Below are 27,314 nucleotides of genomic sequence, written 5' to 3'. Positions count from 1 at the left end.
AATACACATTCATTATTAAAAAGAGAAAATAGAGGACACTAGAATGATGCTAGCTACCTTTTATCGAGCACTTACTGTGGTCCAGCATTTTATTAGTTGCTCTACATATATTTTATTTTATAAAGAAGAAAATTAAAACCTGTAAACCCACCACCCGAGATCAACTACTAGTAACACTCTGCTATATTTCCTTCCAGTCTTGTTCTTCTGACAGGTTCTGTGACTGTTGCTAACACTTACTGAACCCTCATTCCCATGCCCAGACTACTACAATATTTTAAGCCTTTTTAAAGAAATACTTTTGTAAGCCTTGTAACAATCCTAAGAGATAGGCGCCATTACTGTTTTAATTTTACAGATAAGGAAATTGGGAACAAAGAGGTTAAGTAATGTGCCCATTCTGTATACTCAGTTTTGTAGATTGCTTCTTACTATTTAAGCTGGTAGCTGGAATGTTCTCCCACATCATTAACTCTCCCCCAAAAGAGATCATTTAATAGCTGCCTAATATGTCATCACATGGGCATGTCATTTATTTAACCATTTCAGTATTTCTGTTCAATCGTTAGTGATTTTTTAATAGAATAAATACTGCTGTTACAAACACCTTTGTACTTAACCCTTGGTGCATATCCAAATACTCGGATTTTTTTACCAGATGACAATGGAATTAACTGAGCCAACCTTCTTCTAGGCTTTTTCTACATATTGTCAAATTGCCTTCCAGAAAGGTTCTACCATTTTACACTCCCCCAGAAATAAATACAAGCACCAAGTTTATGTTCTTGCCAACACTAAGTATTGTTGATTTTAAATCCTAACCAATTTAAAGGGGTAAAAAATATTATATATCATAATTTTAGTTCATTGTTATCATGAGGGAGAAACAAAAGAGACTGTGGTTCTTCCAAAAATTTTAATTAAGTCTCTCTCATATGCCAAGCACTCTTCCGGAGGCTAAGGATGAGACAGTGAGCGAGACTAACCAAACCCCGCCTTCTTGGGACTCTCAGCCTAAGAGGTACATTCCACATGGAGCACATGAATTCCAACTGTAAGTTTTCCTGACAAGCCCGTAGTAGCACTAAGCGTTTATCAGCTCCTGTGAAATAAAGCACTAAGAACTCATTTAATCATCTCAACAACTCCCGTTTTACAGATGAGGAAATTGAGTCACCAAGAGGTCAAGTAACCTACAAAAGGTTATAGAAGGAAGCAGCAAGAACAAGAATCAAACCAGGAAAGCCGGCTTCGGTGCCTTTAATCAATGCCCCACCCTGCCTCCCTCGCTGAGGTGTGCTCAGAGTGTGCTAACTCACTGAAGGAGCAGAAGGAAGATTGAAGAAAATAGAAACATCTAAAGAAAATGGAACAAAAGTGAACAAACGGGAAGAGCATCAGAAATAGAGGTTCATTTGGTCAAGAAATATCCTGAAATGCCGAATTGTATCTTCCCTCTCCTCTTGTCAGAGGAGTTGGTAAGGAGAGCACGCAGAAAAAAGGAGCAGATAGTACATACGTTGGACAGTAAGCCTGGAACAGTCCAAAGACAGAGGAAAGGAATGGTCTAAATTCCCCTGCTATGAGGCCGCAGAGGAGGGAAGTAGGGAGCGTCCTCAGCCTTCCTAGTCCTCAAGCAATGGGAATACAGACGGTGCAGTCCTAGTAGGATTCAACACTGAGCAGATGGGGGTGGGGGGAGCGGTGAGGAATGGAAACTTGTACTTTTCCTGGGCTTCCGGCCCAGCAATCTCCCAGCCTGGCCTGAGGCTGTGGCCTCCACTGGCAGGACCTGCGGTTTTGCCGGGACGCGGGGCACATTCCCGTGGGCTGCAGCGCCATCTAGCAGATGTGCTGGTGAAATGGCACCAGCAGGGCCATCCCAGAGTCCTTCAAAGACACATGTCCACTGTGCTCAGTGCTGAGGTCACCACGAACAAACAAGTCCTTGAGAAGTTCACTGTCCATCTGGGGAACAATCACAGGTTCTAGGACAGACACTTACACAAGCGTCTAGAGAACAGGGAGGAGCGGGGCTGACCTCTGCCTGGGTTCGGGAAAGGCCACGCAGAGAGAGCAATATTCAAACCAGGTCTCAGAAGATGTGTTCTTACCAGTCAAGCAGTAGAGATGAAAGAAACTTCCAGGCAAGGAGACTGAAGCCTCGAAGGCCCAGAAGTGTGAGAGTTTAGCGCATACTCAAGGAAGGCTGGAAAGTTCAAATCACAAGCCAATAGCAACTTTACAGACATCTAGTTTAACATCCTTGTTTTGCAGATCCCATTTTTGACATCCGGGCAAGGAGGGGACTTCATGCAGATTTACACCACACTGGAACTCTGATTTACTGACACTCCATCTCCTATTCTTCTGAACCATGGAAGGAAGAAGCCAGCAGCCAGCTCTCTGGAAAAGGTCACTGTTGCCTGCCAGGGCCCTAGAGTAAGGCTGTGCCCATGCAAGTTAGACCTTGAACACAAGAAGACATGCTTGGGTTCAAAACTCACCTCCATCCGTAGCTATAGAGACTTTATCAGACTAAGGTCTTTCTGAGTCTCACTTTCCTTATCTGTCAGGTGGGAATCATAGTAGTCCTTACTTCATATGGCTGTTTTCGAGGTAGAAAAAGTTGATCCCATGGGCACAAAGCCCAGCATATGCTAAGTGCTCAATCATTGAATAGTAAAGGCTATGACTTTAATATTGTCACTTTTTATTATAATATTATTGGTACTTTTCTTACTTGAAAGTATCCATTATCATTAATCGATTGTTTATGATATATTATTTCTACTGTTAAAGTACTGACTACTTCCTGAGGGAACTGGAGGTATTCTATCTGGGTAAGAACAAACACAGAAGCCACAGTCCTATTTTAAAACTTGAAGGGGGTAGGGGCGCCTGGGTGGCGCAGTCGGTTAAGCATCCGACTTCAGCCAGGTCACGATCTTGCGGTCCGTGAGTTCGACCCCCGCGTCGGGCTCTGGGCTGATGGCTCAGAGCCTGGAGCCTGTTTCCGATTCTGTGTCTCCCTCTCTCTCTGCCCTTCCCCCATTCATGCTCTGTCTCTCTCTGTCCCAAAAATAAATAAACTTTAAAAAAAAAAAAAAAAACTTGAAGGGCCAATCTGGAACAGGAGAAGTGGTCTGAGGGACGCCAGAGGGCTGGGCCAACAACGGTCGAGAGCTGCAGGATGGAAGATTTTACTTCCATGTACAGAAAAACTTCCTTACCCTCCAGGTGGCCTTGGGAGGAAGATATGCACCTGTTATTAGAAATGTTCCTTCCGAGACCAGATGACCATTTGTAGGGCCTGCACCTACCTTGTACGGGGCTAGAAATCATCTAGTCCATTTCACTTTCTGATCCCTTAAACGTCTAATTTAGCTCTGCTTTCTAGGGGACTATGATTCAGTAGGTCATCTGGGAAGACAGATGTCTATGTTTATAAATTTCAAAGTCAAGGGGCGCCTGGGTGGCGCAGTTGGTTAAGCGACCGACTTCAGCCAGGTCACGATCTCGCGGTCCATGAGTTCGAGCCCCGCGTCAGGCTCTGGGCTGACCGCTCAGAGCCTGGAGCCTGTTTCCGATTCTGTGTCTCCCTCTCTCTCTGCCCCTCCCCCATTCATGCTCTGTCTCTCTCTGTCCCAAAAATAAATAAACGTTGGAAAAAATAAATAAATAAATAAATAAATTTCAAAGTCATGAGCAATGCTCAAAGAAGTCAGGATCCAAAAAGCATAACCCTGTTTTTTCAGAGTAATTCATTAGATTTTAACTGGAAATGTTAAGAGGCTGAAATGTCCACGTAAGACTCGAGACAAGAGGAATAAGACAGAGGAACAGAAGGCAGCTCGGCCTTATGCCCCAGGTGCTGCTTGGAGAATGAGTCTTCATTCTGAAAAGATGGAAAGGGCTTTTGCAGTCTTGATATCCATATAAAGTGTAGAAATACCATCTTAAAATCATTAAATAACAGAACACATTGAATGCTCACTGTTCAATCATATATGCAGAGTCTGCTGTGTGCCAAGCACTTGGAATACTAAAGTACATCTAAATCTAGAGTCTAGATGAGGCTTGGAGGTGTAATATAATGTGCCTCTGACCTAGGCACAAAATAACTGTAATCCAAAAACAAAAGGCCTGATGTTATATGTCAGACATGTGAGGTTGCATGACTGTCTGTAAAAGGCATTGGAGGAAGGTTTTATGGAGGAAGTGATAGTTAGGCTGGGCCCTTAGTAACACATAGGATTTGAACTCCAAATGATAGGAGGGAAGAACTTCTCATGCGAGACAGCCGTGTGGACAAAGCATCGAGGGTCTAAAGTATGGGCTAGGGGTGGGGGAGTAGAACCCCACTGTGGTCAGAGCATAGGGAGTGTGAAGGGGTGGGGAGGGATTAAGATCCAAGAAGTCATCCTTCAGCAATCCCACTCCCAGGTATATACCCAAGAAAATTGAAAACACGCCTCCACATAAAAACCTGTACACCAATGTTCATAGCAGCATTACTCATAATAGCCAAAAAGTGGGAACAACCCAAATAAATGCCCATCAACTGATGAATGGATAAATAAAATGTAGCATATCTATCTATACAATATTATTTAGCATTGGCAATCAAAAGCAATGAAGTTCAGATAAATGTGACAACATGGATGAACCTTGAAAACACATACTAAATGAAAGAAGCCAGAGACAAAAACCACATAGGAAAATCCATTAATATGAAAGGCCCAGAATAGGTAAATCTATAGAGACAGAAAGACTGATGGTTGCCTAGGGCTGGAGGGGATACATTATGGCATATATCGAAGGTTACACTTTAGGTTTTCTGGCTCTTCCCACTGTTAGAGAATTCCTCTGCTTGCAGCTCCCTCCACGACTCTCCAGCCAGACTCGCCCTTGGGGTAAGCCTGGGCAGCAATTCTGAGTGCCCCCCGACAGCCCAACGGAACACCCCCCCATCACCATAAATGTCCAAAAAATGACTGAGCATGCCTTCACCAAGAACAGCACCGTCCCCAGACTTTCCTGCCTTTTATTAGCACCAAATATAAGTTAACAAGTACATCTTCTCTCTCTCTCGCTCGCTCACTCTCTTGCTCTCTCTTTCTCTCTTTTTGGTGCACACCTCTCTCCCATTACGGAAAAGTCAGGAGGCTAAGACATACAGGACTTATTGCCTCCAAGCAAAGCTGGCATAGCTGAAATGTAAAGAAAAAGCAAAGATTCAAATTCTTGGCTTTTGGAGTGGGCTTTGGAAAGTCACAGCAAAAACAGTCTTGAAAGCCAAGAGTGTGGTTTGGAAGAGCCAAGCTTTTTAATTTAAGATCGAATAAGGCTCTGAGTTCTAGAAGCATGGTTTGCGGCATGAGAGGCCTAGCTGAAGGAATTGGGACTTCAATTACAGCTATTCGTGACCTTTCCTTCCCTCCTTAAATACATCCTCACCACACAGGCTCAACCGTTCCCATACCACGTTCCCTCCTGCCCTGCTCCAGGCTGAATCCCCAACACTCCAGGCCTGGGCTCCACCTCGCGTTCCCCCTGCCCAACTTACACACCCGACCACCCTGATCTTTCTGAAATCCTACCTCAGATTCCTGCAATGTTTCCTCCTTGCCCACTGGAAATGCTTATTGAATATTTGTTAGATACTAGGCATTGTGCTAAATTGGGGTAAGCTGTGACCCCTGAGCCAAATCAGGTCTGCCACAGGTTTTTGTAAATAAAGTTTTATTGGAACACAGCCCCAATCACTCATTTACATATTATCTAAGGAAACTGTCATGCTATGAGGGCAGAGTCAGCAGTTGTGACAGAGGCAGTATGGCCCTCAAAGCCTCAAATATTTAGTCCCAGGCCCTTTACAGAGAAAAAAAAAAAAAAAAAAAAAAGACTTTACTGACCCATGTGTTAGATGCCAAGCTTACCACAGTGAGCAAAACAGGCACGGTCACCTGCCACTTACAGACTAAGGCCTTCCACTTCCTGCCCTTTTCTTCCATTACCTTCTATTCATGAGTCCTCTGAGAGTACACTGGTTCCTAGATTTTTGGAATTCGTCCATCAGTAAAAATAATTTTCTTAATGACAGAAGATTGACATAGGTTATCAGGTAAGTATGTTTTTAAAAACCAACTACCATCTGATATCACTAACATTTGATAAGAAAGAAACATTTTAACATTAAAAAAGAGCAAGGTGGGGGCGCCTGGATGGCTCCATCAGTTGAGCATCCAACTTCAGCTCAGGTCATGATCTCGTGGTCATAAGTTCGAGCCCTACATCGGACTCACCACTGTCAGCACAAAGCTCACTTCAGATCCTCTGTCCCCCTACCTGTGCCCCTCCTCGGTTTGTGCTCTCTCAAAAATAAATACACATTTTATTTAAAAAAGGAAGAAAGAAAAGAAGGAGCAAGGATATCTCTTAAAATGAAGAAAAATTCCTCAAGCTACACTAGTTTTGCAAAATTCATTCTATTGGCTTTATTTTCCCCATTTTGCTGTGAAGAATGAACGTTCTTCACAAATCATCACAGGTTTGTGATCATCTGCATAGGAACCTTTGATCTAGTCTACGCAAGCTGGTTTGATTTGTATTACCCAAATTTGCCATGAATCTTCCCACGCAATTTTGCATCCAGAAAACTCTTCCTCCCTCTCTCCTGCTCACTGTTCAGAGCTCAGCTCCTCAGAGGCCGAAGGGTAGGGTTCCCTCCGGCAACAAGCTAAAAGCCCAGCTGCTCAAGCAAGCACCCAGGCTGCTGGCAGCACGGACGAGAGATATGGCTGTGGGTGTCTGTCAGCCACAGAGCAGGGTGACAGGACAGCCAGAAGGGCCACCTGGAGTGTGGCCCTTCCACTGGCACAGGCAGGTGAACCCATTTGATACAGGCATGCTGACAGCTCCGTGGCAAAGGTTTCCACCCGAATGCTTGACGGATGAGCACTGGCTTTCTGATAAGTCTCTCACATGACCTGGGATGCCATGAGGGCCCCCGGAGGCCGCGGCCAGCTCCCAGTCAGCACATGGTGGCGGCCAACACAGAGAGCTCGCCTTACTGGCCGGCAGCCCCAGGATGCCGGGTCCTCACTGCTCACATGAAGTTTCTGGAATCCCCTTAAACAATCTCGAGGTCCGTGGAAAAATAAGTTATGGCTCTTCCATGAAGAGAATCCCAGCATGGCCCCATACCAAGCACATTTTTCTACCTGACTTCCATTCAGAGACATTCTCCAAAAGCCCCTACTTACCTCCCCACTGGTGGGGGGGGGGGCACCATAGCAACAGGATATCTTACCTTTTCTGCAAACAGAGTGGGGGCAGCAGTTCTCCAACAGCCCTCCACAGTAGAGGTTAGAGGTTTCATTGTCCTGAGCTGGTCTCCAGCAAAATGTTTCATTTCTCAGACATTCCCATTAAACCCATTTGTGAGACAAAGTGGGGAAAAAAGGTTGGATTTCCAAGGAGAAATTAGAGACCTTGAGACAAAACCGGAAAGAAACACTTCACACTACAAAGAGGGAAACTGAGGCCAGAAGGGGAAGAGAATTGCTCAAGACACCACCAGTAGAGCTGGAACTAGAAATTAGACCTTCTTGGTCAGTCTAGACCTCTTCAACTATACATTGAAACGTCCGGATTGTCATTTCCTATAATCCAACATGAAGGGATTTTTCCTTCTAGAAAATGGGAAAATAGGGACCAGCTGAGACATAGGACATGGTAAGGACAGGTGAGTCTGTGGTGAAGAGAGAGAATGTCCACTGCAGCACATAATTACACAGCATAGATTTACCCTTCAGAGTAACATTTCCATTAAAGGCAGAAGGAACAGGGTCCCCAAATTTTAGGTAAAGACACCACAAAACTTGTTCTCATAATACCTTCATATTCACCCCAGACGGGGAAGCAAGGCCCTGAAGAAGGGCAGGAACCAAGTGAAGGACAAACCCAGTCAGGTGGGAGGTGGCATTAGGGGCTCGGCCTCAGAGGGTCCAGTATAGCTCTCTTCTTGGCAGGGGTTCAGACCATCGCAATCCCTGTCCTGAGGCTACAGGCCAGTCTTGAACTAAGGACTTCATCTCAGCTTTCCCTGCAGAGTCAGCTGTTCTCTCAGGCCAGTCGGACCAGGCTGATATCGCATTCCCCTCCTTGGCCCCAGGGCAAGGGACACGCTTTCCTGCAGCCTGATCCCCTCCCCCATGGTGTGATGTCTGCCTAGTGTGGCTCAGGGAGCAGCTGGTTCAGGAGCTGGCAGGTCAAGGCTCTGAGTCAGGCCTGGCTAGCTCAATGAGGATCACCTGCCCGCCAGGAGGGCTTGTTTTACTGCCCTCTGGCCATGTGTCACAGCAGGACATACTGAACTCTCCCTGTGATCTGAGGACATGGGTTGAGCTGCCCAGGGCAGGTGGGGCAAGAACCCTGAAAGTAATCCAGGCAGCATTTCCCTGGGGGTGTCTTCAGGGCACTCAGCGGGGAGGCACCAGTCTCAGGTCCTGACCTCATGCAAGGGGAACTGACGTTGTTGGCCTCGGAACCCCTAGCTCTAGACCCGCCTCCAGCATGCCATCTTGTGGGGCCTGCCTAAGAAACCAGCAGAGCTCTCAGCAAAGAGTGGAGCGGAAAGAGATCTCTTTCCTTGGAGAGAATCAACAGCATCAGAAAGTAACACCCTGCCCATTACCCAGATCACCCAGCTTCTCTGGGCCGAAGGACCTCAAACATCTTCTAGTCCAAGGCCTTGGTGGTCTAGAAAAGAAAACAGGCCCAGAGAGGGGAAGAAGCTTGCCCTAGGTCACACCGCCATTTCGAACCAGGACGAAAATCCAGTCGTGCTGTGCTGTCCGGTTCTCAGCCCACAAATGTTTTCAGAGCATGGTGGTGACAGACTTCACCCGGCCCCTGAGCTGTGAGGGAGAAACATCTCTAGGGGCCACCAGGTGCCTTCATAGGGCAAGTACTAGGTGCACCTGCTGTTCTTTGTGGTGTCAGGGGTTGCACAGAGCACTCATGTGTATCGCCTTTTTAAACATAGCCAGCAATCTTGTAAGGAAAGGGCGACTCTTATCACCACGAACGAGAGAGTAAACCTGGGGGCGCCTGGGTGGCTCAGTCAATTAAGTGTCCAGCTCTTGATCTTGGTTTAGGTCATGATCTCATGGTTGGTGAGTTTAAGCCCCTCTCTCTCTGCTTCTCCTCCACTCACACTCTCTCTCTCTCTCTCTCTCTCTCTCAAAAAAGGAATAAACATTAAAAAATATTTTTTTAAAGGAGGGAAATTCTGACACATACTATCACATGGATGAAACTTGAAGACGTTATGCTAAGTGAAATGTCAGTCTAAAAAGGACAAGTACTGTATGACTCCACCCCTATAAGGTGCGTAGAGTGGGCAAATTCGTAGAGACAGAAATAGAATGGGGGCTGTAGGGGGAAGGGATGGGGAATCATCGTTTAATGCGGACAGAGTTTCAGTTTTTTTTTTTTTTCAACGTTTATTTATTTTTAGGACAGAGAGAGACAGAGCATGAACGGGGGAGGGGCAGAGAGAGAGGGAGACACAGAATCAGAAACAGGCTCCAGGCTCTGAGCCATCAGCCCAGAGCCCGACGCGGGGCTCGAACTCAAGGACCGCAAGATCGTGACCTGGCTGAAGTCGGACGCTCAACCGACTGCGCCACCCAGACGCCCCAGAGTTTCAGTTTTACAAGAGGAAGAGTTCAGGAGATGGATGGTGATGATGGCTGCACAACAATGTGCATGTGCTTAATGCTAAAAAAAAAAAAAAAAAAAAAAAAAAAAAAAGGCTAAAATGGTAAATTTTACGTTATGTATCTTTTTTCCACAATTTTTTAAGTAAGTCATTTTTAAAAATAAAAGAATGAGGAGGGAGTGTTCCAAGCAGTTCAGGTTAAGGACAAAATCCTAGACAGAAGAAACAGTTCGTACAAAAGCACAGAGGTCTGAAAGCAACTGGTGCTGTCTGCAAAGAGCAAAGGCGTCCCTCCATGTAAGACACAAGGGAGGCCACAGTGGGCTGGAGAATGCATTCCCTGAATGCCCCCTGGGGAGTTTTCATACCACTCTGTGGGCTCACGCGGAGACATGGTCACAACCATAACTTAGAACAGTCAACCTGTGAGGAGCTCGGGGAGGGCGGACGGGATCCGGGACATGTATGAGGAGCAACGTCTAGATAGACATTCAAAGGGAAACTTCTTTCTAGACAGTCCCAGCTCCCCAGCCCTGTGGTCACCCTCTGTGGTCACCTTCCCAGTGTTGCGGCGACAGTGACTCAAGGCATTTGCCCCATGAGGCCACCAGCTGATGGCAAGAAGGATTCCCCCGAAAGATGAAAGCAGGAGCAGACTAGGGGGGGAGGGGAGGGTATGCGAGAAGCTGCCTTCTGCCCTGTCACCACCCCTGCACTGTGCAATCCATCTGGGTGATGGCTGAAGGGTAATGGGGGGCTTGTCTCCCCACAGGTCCACTCTGTGGTTTCCACCAACTCACAGAGAGGCAGGTGAAGACACTCGAATGTGCATATTGGTGTGAGGAGTGGGAGGGGGCCTCTGTGAAGTCTTTGAGTCAAGAAATGTGGGAAAACCCAACTCTGCAACTTATAGTGACCTTGGGCTGCCCCATGTCTCTGTGTGGGTCTCAGTTTGCCCACCTATGAAATGAAGTCAGACTCCATTGTTAAGCCCCCAACACGAGGAGGGGCAGGGCATTACCCAACACATGACAGTGATTAGGTCATCCAGCATGCACACACACGGTCCAAGGGATGGGGCAAAATTGATTAGCCCATGAGGGAGATACACGTCACCACCTCTCACCTTCCGGGGCCTGGGCCTAAGTCACATGTCTACCACGTCCCTGAGCAGGCATGCTCTCCCTGGTGACAACTCTCTGGGAAGCCTGCAGAGGAAGCTCTTAATCTTCAGCGGGGAGCCAAGCCATCTCTGTCATGTAGGTGTTTCAGACACAAAGCTCTTCTCAAATGCTCAACATCCTACCCAGCTGTGTGTGGGCCTTTTCTTATACGTGGCTGTTCCTCTGTTTGGCAAACTTGTATTCTGCCCCTGCCTTAGACGTGGAACGTGTAAATGAGTGGACTTTCCCTTAAACATGGCCCTCATGTAGTGTGTATTTGGCCCCAGCTTTGGTTTCTTCACCTGTATGGCCTCGGCCTCTGCCTCCAGCTCCTCTCTGCATCTGCCCTGGCATCTCCTTCAGCCCTGCCATTTCACAAATGGCTCCCTCTTCAACTCAGACTACGTCTTCACTCCTTAGTAAGACTTGTGCTGTCCACCTTGGAAGGTAAGGCTGGTAGAGCTCTAAGAACACCAACTGGGGGCGGAAAGCTTAGCTCTGGAGAGTGGGTAGTTCCACATTTTGAGTTCTCTGTGGTAACAAAAGAAGAGGGAGCCCTTGCACTTTGAAGCCAGGAGAGCTGTCCTGGTCCCTCTTTCCCCTCACCGCAGAAACCTCTATAAACAGACCAACAAAGTACATCTCATTTAAAGACAGGGCACAAAAAAGAATATGGAGATTTCTGCTCCCAGCCAAGAGAAGCAACAGGGACCCATTTACCTCCTACCTAAAACAAGAAAAGAAGGAAAAAAAGAAAGGAAGGAAGGAAGAGAAAGAAAAAATACATAAAATAATGGTTTTCAGAGCACGGGTGGTCACACAGCAGAGGACAAACATACCTGAGACCCAAAGCACAGGGGACGAGCCCTGTGGTTGCCCCAACTTAGTATCTTATGATTGTCCTCCGGCCATAGCACAGGAAGGGAACTGGGGCAGAATTGGCCGACTCTCTGGGTTGAGCGGATGGAGCTGAGAGTCCAGGGGGGAACCAAAGCAGCAAGAGCTTATAATACAGAGGTCACTCAGAGATAGAACCTCAGAAACCTGCACAGGGCCCTTGGTGCACCCGCCAATTACACATGCATGAGGAGAAACTCCCTAAGATGGAAGAAGGAACCACCTGAAAGGATTAGAGGCGATAAAACCTAAAGCCCCACACAAGGCTGGAAGCAGGGCCCACAGCCAGCCATCAGACTGAAAAACTCACAATTCACAGGGCATGGGGCAAAGCACTCAGGAGGGTCTTGCCTCAGCAGTGGGCAAGCAGTCCTGGACTGCACAGCTCCAGACCTGACTAGCCAATCATAACAACAAGAACAGAAGGAAACCCCGGTTTCCCAAGTACTTAACTGCATCCAGAACAATACTTGTAATTTGCAAGAATACAAAATATCTAACATCAACAGTAAAATGTACAATGCCGATTTCCCATCAAAGCTTACCAGACCTGCAAAAACTCAGGAAAACATGACCAATAATGAAGCCAATTGATCAACCAAACCAAAACCAACTCAGAATGGACACGTATGTGAGAATCTCCAGAAAAGGACCTTAAACAGGTGTTCAAAGAGTCAAGTGAACAGGGAGAATATACAAGAGACCCAAATCTGTCTTCTAGAGATCAAAACTACAATGTCTAAGGTGAAAAACATGTGGATTGCGTGAAGTGATGGGTGAAGAAAAAAAATCAGTGAACTTGAAAGTATAGAAATAGAACCTATTCCAAATGAAACACACAGAGAAAAAAGAACTTTTAAAAAATAAGAAGGACGTCAGTGAACTGTGGGGACAAGCCCAAGTGAGGATGTACCAGCTTCCAACCCTCCCCTTTCAGCCCCTCAAAGGCTGCTGGATTACAGCTAAGGGTGGCTTTGTCCTCTCCGTGTTGCTCTTACTTGAAGTTTTTAGGGGGTCTGTATGTTTTGTATTTTTAAAAGCATCTTGCAAAGAGAGTACAGAGGTTTATTGGATGCCTTCACCCAGGTTCCCCAGACGTTAACGTCTTACAGAACCGCAGTGCGTTTGTCAAAATTAACACTGGAACATTACTATTAATGAAACTACCAACTTTATTCAGATTTCACCTGTTTTTCCCATTAATGCCCTTATTCTGCATTGTATTTAGCACTTACAGTTTTCAAATTGAAACAGCAAGTACGTATATCTTCGGTGTGCAGCTCACTTATTTTTTTTTAATATATTTTAAAGCTTTTGGCCTTGGAGTAATTTTAGATTTGCAGAAAAATTGCAATGCACATATCCATCAAGATCAGCTGCCTACATATCTTCATTCAAGGCTGATGAAACAGCTGGTATCTGGACCACAGCTCGTCTTATGAGGGAGAGGAAAAAGAAAGAACATGGCGTATCATGTGCTGGCTCTTAAAGATTCTGCCTGGAGGTGATTGATGTCACTTTCATTAATTACCTAAAGCACGACCAATGCTAAAGTTGGTGGTGAGGGGAAGGACAACCTTTCCCCAGAGAGGGGCAGCTAATACTTGAGAATAATAGTCAAGCTTAGGAATTGACAAACTTTTTCTATAAAGGGTTAGACTAGCTATTTTAAGCTTTGCGGACCATAGTCTCTGTCACCAGTATTCACCTCTATTCCTGAGGCAAGGAAGCAGCCATAAAAATATGTAAATGAATGAACACGGCTGTGTTCTGATAAACCTTTATTTGCACAAACAGGCAGTGGCTGCATTAGGCTGACAGGTCGCCCCCTGATCTAAACTACCACAGTTGCCAATACTCACTTGAGAAAAAATGGAAAACCCAGCTCTTTCTATAAGAAAGTAAGAACCTGAATGAAGAGTTTTTAAATTCCCCCCCCCCCCCGCCAAAGAAGGATCCTCTAAACTTTCATCACAAACTGTTAGATGTACAAAGTGTGAAAAAACAAAATCCATGAGTTTGGATTATGACAGAGAAAGGAAGCCTTGAAACCACGGAAGCGTGAGTGGGACCCGGCGTGCCTTCTGGGTCATTCTGAAAAGCAAAACGTGTGCCCTGCTCCCAGAGGAACGTAAATACTTCCCCAACTCTGCCTGCTCTTCCCGCCTCCTCATAAACTCATTTTCCTCTTGACCACTCTGGGTCATCATGCTGTTTTCACTTGCTCTCCCCTCCAATGACTATCACCACGGTACCCCAATTTGAACAGAAAACTGATGATGGACTTCCCCTTGGGAGAAGGCAATCGTGGAATTCATGTTAGACTGAGAAACGGAAACTGGCTTTTGTGACTTTCCTGCTGTGTGACCTTGAAAATCTCCCATTCTTCATTCTCCAGATAACTCCTTGGTACAACAGGGATTAAGATTACTTCGCTGGGTGGTGATTAGGACGTAATCATTCACCAGTGAGAACGTGCTTGTAAACGTTCACTCCAGCAGATGCTCCGGCCATCACAGGATAAACAGAACCTCTTGACAGAAGGCTCAGGAGGGACGATGGGGTCCATCTGCTACAGGCAGGACGAGGTCTAAATCATTATTTTTTAACTTGAATAATGCACTGAACCCTTAAAAAAAAAGTCTCAAACTGCAAGGACCAACTTCAGTGACTCTTATTATACTATTTCTGATACATGAAGAAACGTGAAACTAGGTTTGGACTTCTGGTGCTTTCTTTATAACTCATAGTGAGAGCGTCTTTTGAAGAAGCCTGAGAACAATGGTGTTGAGGTGCTGTGAACCAGGTGGAGTAAAGGCCTGAGGAAGAGAGTGGAAATAGGGTCAGCGGCCCTTCGAAAGAGATCCTCCAACTTTGGCCTGCTTTCTCTTTCTGGCGTTGAGAATAGAACCAGCTGTCTTAAGATGAACACGACTGTCGTGGGCTGAAGTTGCTCCCCCCAATTCATATATCAAAGTCCTAACCCCCAGTCCCATGAGGGAGAATGTGACTGGATCTGGAAACGGGGCCTTTAAAGCAGTGTTTAAGGTAAAATGAGGCCACGGGCTCACAGTGTGGGCTCTAACTCACTCTGACCGGGGTCTTTATGAAGAAATCAGGACACAAAGTGGCACAGAGGGGAACAGTGAGGAAAAGGAGGGACAACCTTGTGAGGCCAGAAGTCAGCCATCGGCAAGCCGAGGAGAGAAGCTGCTGGAGATCCCAAACTTGCCGACACTTTCATCTTAGACTTCCAGCCTCCAAAACTGAGAAAATACATTTCTGTTGTCTAAGCCCCCCCCACCCCTTCTGTGGTATTTCGTTATAGTAGCCGGAGCTGACTGACACAATGACATGAAGTTCGTGGTTTTATTTAAAAGACTTTCTGATGCCTGGATGGCTGTCAGTTAAGCATTGGACTTTTTACTTTTATTTAAAAAACATTTTTTTTATTTTTTTTTAACGTTTATTTATTTTTGAGACAGAGAGAGACAGAGCATGAACGGGGGAGGGTCAGAGAGAGGGAGACACAGAATCTGAAACAGGCTCCAGGCTCTGAGCTGTCAGCACAGAGCCCGACGCGGGGCTCGAACTCACGGACCGCGAGATCATGACCTGAGCTGAAGTCGGTCGCTTAACCGACTGAGCCACCCAGGCGCCCCTAAAAAATTTTTTTTTAATATTTATGTATTTTTAAGAGAGAGAGAGAGCAAGCATGGGAGGGGGAGAGAGAGAGAAGAAGACACAGAATCTGAATGAAGCAGGCTCCAGGCTCTGAGCTGTCAGCTCAGAGCCCATCGCAGGGCTCAAACTCGTGGGAGTCAAACTCACGAACCTCAAGATCATGACTTGAGCTGAAGTCAGACTCTTGACTGACTGAGCCACCCAAGTGCCCCAAGTGTTGGATTCTTGATTTTGGCTCAGGTCGTAATCTCAGAATTGTGAAATCGAGCCCCACATGACTGCGCTGGGTGTGGAGCCTGTTTAAGATTCTCTCCCTCTCTCTCTCTCTCTCTCTCTCTCTCCCTCTCTTTCTGCCTCTCTCCACTTCCTCACACTTTCTCTCCCTCTCAATGTCTCTTAAAAAAAAAAACAAAAAAAGACTTTGTGCTTGCTTCTTTGGAAGAATACTCTGTCAGGCAGAAGCTATTGTTGTAAATAGTTGCAATTTGCATATATGAATATTTATGGTTAAGCTTCTCTGGACACAGGGTGGGGGTTGGGGGACTGGCAGCAGGATGGGGGACGTTTTGCTTGCTGCTGGATGACTGTCTGCTGACTGCCAGGCTTCGGTGCCAACATAAGGCCAAACTGATTACATTTAAAAGTTTTCTCGCCGGTGTGGGCCGGGCCCACAGTGCTGTATTCATACAACCGAATATTCCGCAGCAACTCAAATGAGCAAACCGTAGCCACCTTGCACAACGGGGCTAATCTCACAAACAGAACGGGAGAAAATGCAAGTCACAGGAGATGTGCGGGATGATCTCATTCATACAAAATTCACAAACAGGTGACTCAACTCTGCCCTACTGGGACAGAGACTTAGGTCATAAAACCAAAATGAAAAGCAAGAAATTGACTTTCCCGAAAGTGAGGTTAGTGATGACCTGCAATGGGGAGGGAGGCGTAGCTGTCCGGAGGAGACACGGGGTGCGTGCAATGCTCCACTTCTTGACAGGGGTGGTGGTTACACAGCGGTTTGCTTTATAATTGTGCGTTAAAATGTACAAGTTTTAAAAACTTATCTCTGTATAAATGACATGACAAAAAAAAAAAAGAAGGAAAGTTGAAGCAAATATGACTAAACATTAATTGTTCTCAATCCTGAAGTTCTACGTTATATTATCAATTCTACTTCTCTGTAAGTTGGGTTTGTGGCTTTTTCTTTCTCATTATTATGCTGAGCGAAAGAAGCCAGGCAAAAAAGAGCACATGTGTGGTATACATTTGCATGAAAGTTAAGAAAATGCAAAGTAATCTCTAGTGACAGAAAGCAGACCAGGGATTCCTGGTGGGGTGGCCGGTGGCCAGGCAGGGGCATGAGGGAAGGAGATGCGGGAAGTTTTGGGGGTGATGGATTTGTTATGCTGATCATAGCGATGGTTTCATGGGGGTATCCTTATGTCAAAATGTATCAAATTATACACTTTAAATATGTACAGTTTCCGGAACGCCTGGGTGGCTCCGTCAGTTAAGGGTCTGGCTTCGGCTCAGGTCATGATCTCACAGTTCGTGAGTTCAAGCCCCACATCAGGATGCTGTCAGTGCAGAGCTTGCTTTGGATCCTCTGTCCCCCGCCCTCTCTCTGCCTCTCCCCTGCTCACTCATTCTCTCTAAAATAAAATAAATAGGGTAGATCTATTTTTAATTTTCTGAGGAACCTCCACACTGCTTTCCAGAGTGGCTGCACCAATTTGCATTCCCACCAACAGTGCAAGAGGGTTCCCGTTTCTCCACATCCTCTCCAGCATCTATAGTCTCCTGATTTGTTCATTTTGGCCACTCTGACTGGCGTGAGGTGATACCTGAGTGTGGTTTTGATTTGTATTTCCCTGATGAAGAGCGACATTGAGCATCTTTTCATGTGCCTGTTGGCCATCCGGATGTCTTCTTTAGAGAAGTGTCTATTCATGTTTTCTGCCCATTTCTTCACTGGGTTATTTGTTTTTCGGGTGTGGAGTTTGGTGAGCTCTTTATAGATTTTGGATACTAGCCCTTTGTCCGATATGTCATTTGCAAATATCCTTTCCCATTCCGGTTGCCTTTTAGAGGGGGAAGGAGGCAAGCCATAAGAGACTCTTAAAAACTGAGAATAAACTGAGGGTTGATGGAGGGTGGGAGGGAGGGGAGGGTGGGTGATGGGTATTGAGAAGGGCACCTGTTGGGATAAGCACTGGGTGTTGTATGGAAACCAATTTGACAATAAATTTCATATTAAAAAAAAATAAAAAATAAAAAATATAAGATTTTTCTCCCTCCTAAATAAATAAATAAATAAATATAAATTAGCTTTTAAAAATATGGACGGTTTCTGGTATGTTGACTATACATCAGTAAAGCAGTTTTTAAAAACACTTTCTTGTGCTTTTTCATAATGTTTCACATGGTCTTCAATATACGTATATTGCTTTGAAATGAGGGAGATATTTTTATTTTTATTTTTTTTAATACGAAATTTATTGTCAACTTGGTTTCCATACAACACCCAGTGCTCATCCCAAAAGGTGCCCCCCTCAATACCCATCACCCACCCTCCCCTCCCACCCACCCCCCATCAACCCTCAGTTTGTTCTCAGTTTTTAAGAGTCTCTTATGCTTTGGCTGGAGGGAGATATTTTTAAATAGTGAGAGACACTGGAATAAAGTCTGATGCCGGCTCCCAGGCCATCGTATGTACCTTTGGGTCACTCATGGACATCAGTCTTATCAATACATATTTGTTCTGCTTTGGATGTTAAAAGAGCCTCTACTCTTCCCCCCTCCCTCTTCTCTCCCCTCTTCTCTCTCTCTCCCCACTGCCTCCGTCCTACCCCTTGGACTTCTTTGCCCTTTGGCTCTGGCTCTTGCTCTCTCAGAAAACCCTTTTCTTCAGCTGAGCGGGCAGCTTTAGCAGACGTGGCAACACTCAGAATAATGATCAACCATCATTTCTGTCACTGAATTGAATCTACAGGAGGTAACATGCTTTCTCATATCTGACTTCCGGTTGTCAGGAGAATCCCTGGGTGACGCAGCAGGAAAATAAAGGCAACTGTAACTTCCGTTCCAAGCAGGGTGGTCAGTTTCATAAGGGGGTAGGGAGCTGAGTAAAGAAATAAATTAATCTCTTCCCGCTCCTATCACTTTCAGAGATGGTTAGTGAAGACAGCAGATGAAAGATCCAACCAGTTCTTTCACTCCAGCTCCCTCCCTTCGGCAGCGTGATGGTCTCTTAGCTTTGATGCAATGAGTCATTGGCTATGCAAAGGGAGGTCCAGAACTGAGTTGGGCCGACATTGCTGGTTTGCCTACCCAAAATTTATTCCTCTCTTCTTACTTACACAGGGCCCTGATTTTGTTGGAGGTAGCAATGCGCCTGGCTGAAAAATTAGATTTCCCAACCTCCCTTCCAGGTAAGAGTGGCCATATGACCAACTCTGGTCCATGGAATAAAGGAATAAACTACAGATAAGACTGCTGGAAACACTTCCTGAAAATGGGGCTAAGTTGATAGGTTACTTGCTGATCTTTCGTCTTCTTCTACCTGAAACATGGATGTAATGACTGGTGCTGCAGCAGCCATTTTGCGGTCCTAAGGTGATCTCGATTGAAGATGGTTGGTTTGTGCTAAGGATAGCACAATAGAAAGACAAGAAGTTAGGACATTGATGAGATTATTACACTACCACACCAGCCCTAGGATGCCTATCCCCAAAGTTCTTTTACACAGGAGAAAATTTTAAACCATATTTAAGACATTGTTTCACAAGTCTGTGTTGAAGCAAAACATAATTCCTAAATGATAGAGAATTGATGAGCTAAGTTATTCTGTGTTTTGAGGTGAGAGGGAATTTCTGGGATGAACCCTACAGAAAGAAGAGTGCTGGAAAAAGAGGGGGGAATAAGCAATACGATGATGCAAACCTCTGTTTCTTCAAGCCTTCTGTAGAGTCTGCGACACATGCGTAGATGCCTTGTGCGCACAGGAAGGGAAAGGGGGTTGTGGTCCCTCATCAATGGGTGTGAGGAAGGGGCAGCACCTGTGAGATGGCAAGCTGATCCACCTGCCAGATTAATTCAACATAAACAGGATCTCAGAGCCAGAGGACAAGGAGGCAGTAGTATCGCCCTTTTATACCAGAGAGACTGCTAAAGAGGCTCATCTCACTACACATGGGGTGAGTTTTAGACCAATACTGCTTCCATCCCGTGTGACAGATACTGCAGTTAGCATGGGGACATGGGGGTCACAGGAGGAAGTAGCTCCATTTTCCACATGAAGGCCAGAGAGGTGAAGTGACAGCTGGCTCGAAGGCCAGCTGTTCTAATTCAGGGTTTGTCCACTTTTTTTATTCCACCGCAGCTATGCCTGGGATTCAAGAGGCGCAGGGAGCGGGGCAAGAGGACAGCCACGGAAACACCGGGTGGCCATGTGAATCCTGGCGGTCAGTGCTGACACACAGTGCAGCCAGATGCCCTGGTCGTAAACATCCTTATGGGTACATGTCACCTCCCTCCCGTGTGGGTATGTACGTGAGAGTCAGATAATTATCCATACAGTAAGGGATTCGTGTTAATGTAGAAAGAGCACTCCACTGGAATGTTTGAAATCTAGGCTTCCTACAAGTGTGATTGCAGGCAAATCCTTTAACCCCTCTGGGCCTCAGTTTTTTCATCTGTAACAGCAAGGATTGGCCAAATTAAATTCTAAGGCCCAATCCAAACCTTCTAGGAGCCTATACAAACTATATCATTAAAATAAGGTTAAATCTATTAAGTGTTCAAGGAGAAGAAATTCAGCTTTATATAAACATATGCTACAGGGGCACCTGAGTGGTTCAGTCAGTTAAGCGTCTGGCTTCGGCTCAGGTCACAATCTCCGGGTGCGTGAGTTCAAGCCCCGCATCGGGCTCTGCAATGAGAGTGCAGAGCCTGCTTGGGATTCTCTTTCTCCCTCTCTCTCTGTCTCTCAAAATAAGTAAATAGGGGCGCCTGGGTGGCGCAGTCGGTTAAGCGTCCGACTTCAGCCAGGTCACGATCTCGCGGTCCGGGAGTTCGAGCCCCGCGTCAGGCTCTGGACTGACGGCTCAGAGCCTGGAGCCTGTTTCCGATTCTGTGTCTCCCTCTCTCTCTGCCCCTCCCCCGTTCATGCTCTGTCTCTCTCTGTCCCAAAAATGAATAAACGTTGAAAAAAAAAATTAAAATAAGTAAATAAACTTGAAAAAATATATATGCTACATAACAATGCAAATCCACTGTTGCAGAAATCCTAAGTCTTAGGAGAACAGTATGGATCTACAATTAAACGAGCCGTGAGTGCGTTGTGGCTCCTTCCTTCCTATATTGTGCTCCTCTTAAATCATCTCCTGGGTGTCTTGATGCATAGGTATATAGGTATATTTACATGAGAAAACCCGCCTTACACTGCGAAAATCATTTCCTTTAAACAAAAATTAAATAGACACAATGGGAATTTAAAATACATTCTGGTCTGTCCCAATAGCACAAGAGTGTGTGACATGAAGCTGGTAACATCAGACCTGGAAGGATTTTATTAGACAAATCGGGTAGCTTATATTAAACACCCCTGAGCCTTCTCATCATAAATGCAGCCAAGCGGTCCGGAGTAATAGGTATGGGGCCCCTTGTGGGCTCTATGCTCTTTATTCTGCCATTTAATGAGCATGAATAACCAGGAATAGGTCGTATCATTTATGAGCGCTTGTGAATCCAAGGAAAGGGTGATTTCTAAGATTCCTTGGGGATCTTTGAGACCTTGTCTATAAAATGTGTCTGGACAAGCTGTGCTCCTCCTTCAGTCCCAAACGTCTTCTTCAGCTGGACAAGAGTCCCAGGAACCAGCTAAGGGGAGAGTCTGGAGTCTGGAACCATCACCTGTGAGGATGTGATTGAGTTATTTGCTAAATTATCCTCCAAGCAATCATTTGGTCCTGTCCTCTGGCCGCCTGCGTTATTGTTGGATAGGGAAGGGCATCTCGTTCCCTGCAAGTGGAAAGCAGTTGAAACACATCAGACTTGTAAATACAGCTCCTACTTGGCATCTGCAGAATGGCCCGAAGAAGGCAGGGATTCTCAAAGAGCAGCGAGCTCCCCATCACAGGAGGTATCCAAGCAGAGTCAGAGACTGAAGACAGGACTTTAGATTCAGATTGGAGATTTGAACTGGAATTCAAACTTTCTTTCCAGTTCTAAAAGTTGGGAATCCTACAACATATGACCAAATGCTTCTCACTGTGAACGTTACTACTTGTATTGGAGGCTTATTACGTGCCAGGTGCCGTACTGAATGCTTTGCTTGAATTCTTTCATTTAACCCTGCCCTAAAAGATAAGGCAGGCCTAGGCCCCTTTTACATGGTGTGATGTCCAAATATTTGTGGACAAGGGACCCGAGGCTCGGGGTAGCTGAGCACCGAGATCACACAGCGGCTAGGTGCCAGGCTGGGTGAGGCTCAGATGCTGGTCTGACCCCCCAGAGCCAGCACTTTCTACCTCTCAGGGGGCTCTACCCACAGGGGCAGGAGTTGTAGCGACTGGACCCACTGGAAGTCACCCCACCTGGAATAGTCCAGCCTCCTCTAGCAACTGTTTTTCAAGATTTGCACACAAAGACAGAGGAGATTCAGGGGTAACAGAGCGGGCAAAAATAGAGTTTGAGGGCTGGGGGTGTCTCTGCAAGGTCAATGGGCTGCTGTACTGAGAACCTAAGGAAACAGTGAGAGGCACAGGGCACCGGGGCCTTGGTGTCCTGAGAGGGACAGTCCAGAGAAGGGAAATTCTAGCCCATGGTGTTTCTGTTCCTTTGAGCTACATGACATTCCTCTGAGAGACTCTAGCTGGGAGGGCTGTTCAAGGCCAGAGTTGGCCCCCATTCCCTTTCCTCACTGTCCCAAACCCTTCCTGGCAGAGGGCCATCGTTCCTTAAGTCTGGGCTGCCTCCCCCCGGAACCCCCAAACTGTTCATGGCCAGAGCCATGGGGCCTGGGGTTCTCTGCTTTCCGATCATGAGATTAGAGTCAGTAGAAGGTGGAAGAAAAATGTAAGAGACTTTGCTTTCTCTCGCTCTCTCAAAAGGCAGCCCCCAGCAGTGTTTGTTCTCAGAGAAGCCCCGAAAAGAAGAGTGACCACTTTCCTTTCTCCAGGAGATAATTGAAGAGAAAGAAGAAAGTGCCTGTGTTTGAGGGCGAAATGATGACAATTAATCTCTGAGCGGAGGCTCTCGCCGTTAAATTCTTTGGAGAAACAACGCCAGGAGTTTCATGACAATCAAGAGAATGAAATTGAATTAAGAGAAATAGTAATTAAATCAGGAAAGAAGTTTTTGCAAAGGGGATTGTAAAGGAAATTAAAACCAGTAATGCCGAAAAATGTGGTGAGCAGAGCAGGGGCGAGGGGTGGAGGGAGGCTTGGTGGGGAAGAGGAAGGAGCAGACACAGCAAAGCAGGTTGTGAGGGCCCGTGTTTGGCACTAGGGAAAGGAATTTGGAAATTGTTCTCGAGAGGCCACGTGTCTGCTCTTCCAATACAGGGCTAAGTATGCCCACCTCCTTCAGGAAAATAGAAGTCTCCCGTCAGATAAAGATAAAACAGCGGTAGACTTGAAGCAGGGTGACCACCTGTCCTGGTTTGCCCTGGACCACCCCAACTTTAGTTCTCAAAGTGCCATGTCCCAGGAAACCCCTCGGTGGAAGGGATACTAGGACAGTTCATCACCCTAACGCAGAGGCAGCCGCCTGGCTTCCCAGCTCTGCTACGTGGTCGGTCGCTCCGTGATTTTGGGTGAGGCACGCCATCTCTGTGGGCCTCGGTTTCCTCACCTGTAAGATGAATCGTCGTGGGTACCTCCAAAGATCAAAGAAGTTGCTGTCTGCCAGTGTGTCTAGAATAGTGTGTGTGAAGGAAAAGCTTGACAAATGAGAGCTGAACTGAAGAATATTGATATTAGCAAACATAGTCCAACAGCGCATTAAAAAATAATACATCAGACTGTTTCAGGGGTCCCCAAGACCACCCACATGTTTGCACAGTTTCTAGAATGACTTGCAGGATTCAGCATATAGTCGTACTCACGGCTAAGGTTTATTACGGTGAAAGGATACACTATAGGGTCATCAGAGGAAAAAGACACAGGTGTAGTCTAGAGAAATTCATGCACAGGCTTCCTATACTCTGTCCCTCCTGCAAAGGTCACGTCTAGCATGTTCCTTTCTCTAGCAGTGAAGGATGCAGGAATGTGTGCAATGCTTCTGTCTGGGAGACCCATTAAAAACTCAGTGCCAAGGACTTTATTGGAAGGGGGTTCATAGGCATCTTCTGCCTGGCAACTACCAAAAATTCTAGACTCTGGGAAGGAAAGCTGGTGTCCAGGCTAAACCACATTGTCAGCCTTACGAGTTAGGGAACGGCTCAAATGCCAAGTTTCCAGACCCCTGGTCAAGGGCCAACTTTGCAAACAGACCTTTCTGAAAATAGCAGGGTCTGGCCTGCTGTGCTAAGTCTTCTCATCCCAATGACCAAGTGGAACTCATTGCAGCAATGCAAGGAGACTATGCATAAGTGAAAACTGGAATCTAGATCCCGAGCTGGTTTGCATATCACCAAATCCCAGCTGGCAGTGCTAAGGCCTCCACTGGTCCGGGCTTTATTGCTGGTTGTAGGAATGTCATCCACTCACCTAAACAAGATCTGCTCACTACCGAATTCCCTCCCAAGAATTTGTCACCAATCAAGTTTTCCTACTTGGTCTCTTGAGTCAGAACACTAGGTTTTCTCAGTTCATCATGAGATGAGCAAGTCTCCAGACTGAATAAGCTGGATGGAAATAGTGCTCGCCTTGTGCATAAACAGAGGCCAGGTTTTTGTTGACACTGGGGGACATCATCACTGCTGGTGACCCAAAACGGTTGTGCTCCAGGTTTGGGGCACCACCTTCCTCCCTCATGGGTGGGGAGGGGGGCTCCCTAGCTGCTACAGGTGTCACAGGACTAGGAAGACAAGAAGGGGGGGTGGTTAAAAGCATGGCTGAGCTATGGATTGGCTTCCCCTTCAGTGTCCTTGTGTATTAGTTTGCTAGCGTTGCCATGCAAAATAGCACAAGGTGGGGAGGCTTAAACAACAGAAACGGAGGGTCTCACGGTCCTGGAGGCTGGAAGTGCAAAATCCAGGGGCTGGCAGGTTTGCTTCTTCTAAAGGCTTTGAGGGAAAGGGCTGGTCCAGGCCTGCCTTTGGCTTGTTCCTGTTGATGGATGTCTTCAAGTTCGCACGGCATTCTTCCTGCATGGCTGTGTGTGTCCAAATCTCCCCGTCTTAAAAGGACTAAGTCATATGGGATTAGGGCCTATGCTGATGGCCTCAGTTGAACTTGACTACCTCTGTAAAGACCTTGTTTCCATATAAGGTCACATTCTGAGGTGCTAAGGGCAAGGACTTCAACATATACATTGGGGGGGACACAATTCAACTCACAACTTGCAAAAGTATAGGTGAAAATCAGAATTATTTTTTAATAACTTCCACTGGAGGATTGTTGTTTCTTTGCACGCGATAGCCCAGGAATCTGAGTTGTGTAGAACAGAAGAGAGCAAGGGGAGGAGGATCGGGGAGGAAAAGGAGAAAGAAGAAAAGGAAAAGAAGGAGGAGGGTGAGGGGAAGGAGGAAGAGGAGGAGGAGGAGCAGTGAGCTGGGTCAGACTACCAAGCCTGAGGCAGCATCAGAGGTTGGTGAGAATTAACACCCACTTACCAAAATTTACTTGTGGTTTCCTACAAAGCCCACCAACAAGCAGTGCCAAGGATGCACATGGCATGAACACAAATGTTTCACGGCTCCCTGGTGTGTGCCACACAGGCGTACCCCAGGGGGAGATTCGGCAGCTCTCCCACAGCCAGGCAGGTGCGGGCCGAGGAGCACAGTGCCGAAGCTCCTTGCCGATCACACCTCAGGGCTGGGAGAACAGGATGCCACGCCGGTATCCGTATCTGATGGCCCACCCAGCAGGAAATCCTCGCCCAGTGAGATCATCACGTTTCAGTGGTACTGCCTCCTGGAGCCAGCTGCAGGTTCCAGTGCAGTGAGCCTCCTGCAAAAGGAAGTCTGACAAGGGCCTGTTCTGTGCATTCATGCAGCACGTCTGTAAAAAGAGGTGCTGCTATGACAGAGAGTGAGGGAACTGAAGAAGGGGCAATCGGGACTCTGGGCCTTGCAGGGCCTCGCGGCAGCCAGCTGACCACGCACACCGCCCCGCGGCAAACATACAAAATGCAAAATCCCACAAGGCAGGGTGAATTTCCCAGCACAGTGCAGATCACAAAGCAAGTGGTACCGTGGCTGAAGCTTCAAAGCCAAGAAAGGGGAACAAAAATAACACTCTTGTGTCGGTGACAGGCCTGGGCCCACCCTGAGCCCACACCGGGACTCCCAGGCTGCTGCCAGACAGGTCTGCCACGCGGCAGGAGCAGACTCCTTCCAGGCGATTCTGACACATGCCAACATTTGAGAACCACTTCAGTTCTACCACCCAAACCAGTTTAGAGGGGTTCTAGAACAAGCTGCCCTACAGGATCTATTATCTACTCTGCCTCTGGCCAGAGTCAATGCGAAGAAAGACAAGCCTGTTTGCAGGACCAGTTTAACCCACTCGTGTGTCAAGTTCTTCCCCTCATGTCCTTTGTTTTGAGATACAGAATTCTAGACCTTGCCCCAAAATGGAGCCATATAGACTGTGTATAACCAGTCTCAGACTATTCAGTTAATTTGCACATTTTACTTTATTGTAATGTCTCTGGCTCGGGAAAGGGGGCTAGTTGCTAGGAATCGGATTTGGGCAGCGCAGCCTTTACCTGAGCCCTCTTCAGTCAGTCTCGCTGTGTGCTTGGCTCACCTACCATCTGTGGTCCCGAGAATGCAAACATGCCCTTCGGTTGGCCGCTTCTCCCGATTGTCTCCCCATGAAGTCTTATGAACCTGCTGACTTTCTCCCAAATTTAGTGACTTATTCATTTTACTTCTACTGGCTAACCTTGCTGGCTTTACTCCTCCCCCTTCGACCAACATTGCCCAGTAACTCCAAAGCCCACCGCTGTTTATCTAGTCCCAGAGCCTAGCCTCTAGGAAGAGGTCGCTGACTTATGCACAGGCCCAAAATAGGGTCACGATGCGGTTCTGAGGAGGAGCCCTGGTCTGGAATCGGGAAGCCTGGTCTCTGGCCTCTGCTCTATGAACTCGTGGTACAATCTTGCCTCCAGGCCCCAGGCTCTTCTATTAAACACTGGGAGGACGCAGTGAATTCTTAGTCTCTCCAGCTAGGGGATGCCGGCTCTCTGGTTTTCTTCTGTTGGACAAGTGACCATACAGTATGGATTTCCTGAAAGGCAGTGACAATTTTTCAATCCCTGGCACCACTGCCCATACACCACGAGCGTACTAATTCCGTGCTGGCTTCTGTCCACTTGGAAGTGGCTAGAATTCTAGCCAATAGTGAAGGGGGTTTGAGAATTCCTTGGGTCAAGGTAAGCATAACGCAGAAAAAGATCTGATTTGTTAGACTTTCAGAACTATGAATAGCTTACAGTCCCCTACGGCTCAAGAAACAACAGCCTAGAAATCTCTATTTTGAAAGAAAGGAACACAAAAGGTGGTATATACATACAAATGGGAGTATCATTCAGCCTTAAAAAGGCTGACAAAGGCAATCCTGAGTACGCAATTCTGCTACAACACTGAGGAATCTTGAAGACCTTATGCTAAGTTGAATAGGCCATCACAAAAGGACAAAATGCTATATGATCCCACTCCTGTGAGGTAG

At 46.6% G+C, this 27,314-nt stretch overlaps 1 long non-coding RNA gene across 2 annotated transcripts in view; it reads left to right on the top strand.

Moving 5' to 3' along the window:
* LOC123593304 overlaps nucleotides 1–27,314 on the top strand; it is a 536,358-nt gene that overhangs the window by 500,844 nt on the left and 8,200 nt on the right. The window contains exons 5-6 of one of the 2 annotated variants that reach the window (XR_006710243.1): nucleotides 944–1,054; nucleotides 1,160–2,706. This is a non-coding gene — a long non-coding RNA (uncharacterized LOC123593304). Of the gene's footprint in view, nucleotides 1–943; nucleotides 1,055–1,159; nucleotides 2,707–18,837; nucleotides 18,906–27,314 lie in introns of those variants that run through there. The other variant, XR_006710246.1, reaches the window with a different exon arrangement.

This window comes from Leopardus geoffroyi, chromosome D4 (assembly GCF_018350155.1).
Source record: "Leopardus geoffroyi isolate Oge1 chromosome D4, O.geoffroyi_Oge1_pat1.0, whole genome shotgun sequence".
NCBI classification, from domain to species: domain Eukaryota; kingdom Metazoa; phylum Chordata; class Mammalia; order Carnivora; family Felidae; genus Leopardus; species Leopardus geoffroyi.
This window is presented reverse-complemented; position numbering and strand designations above follow the sequence as displayed.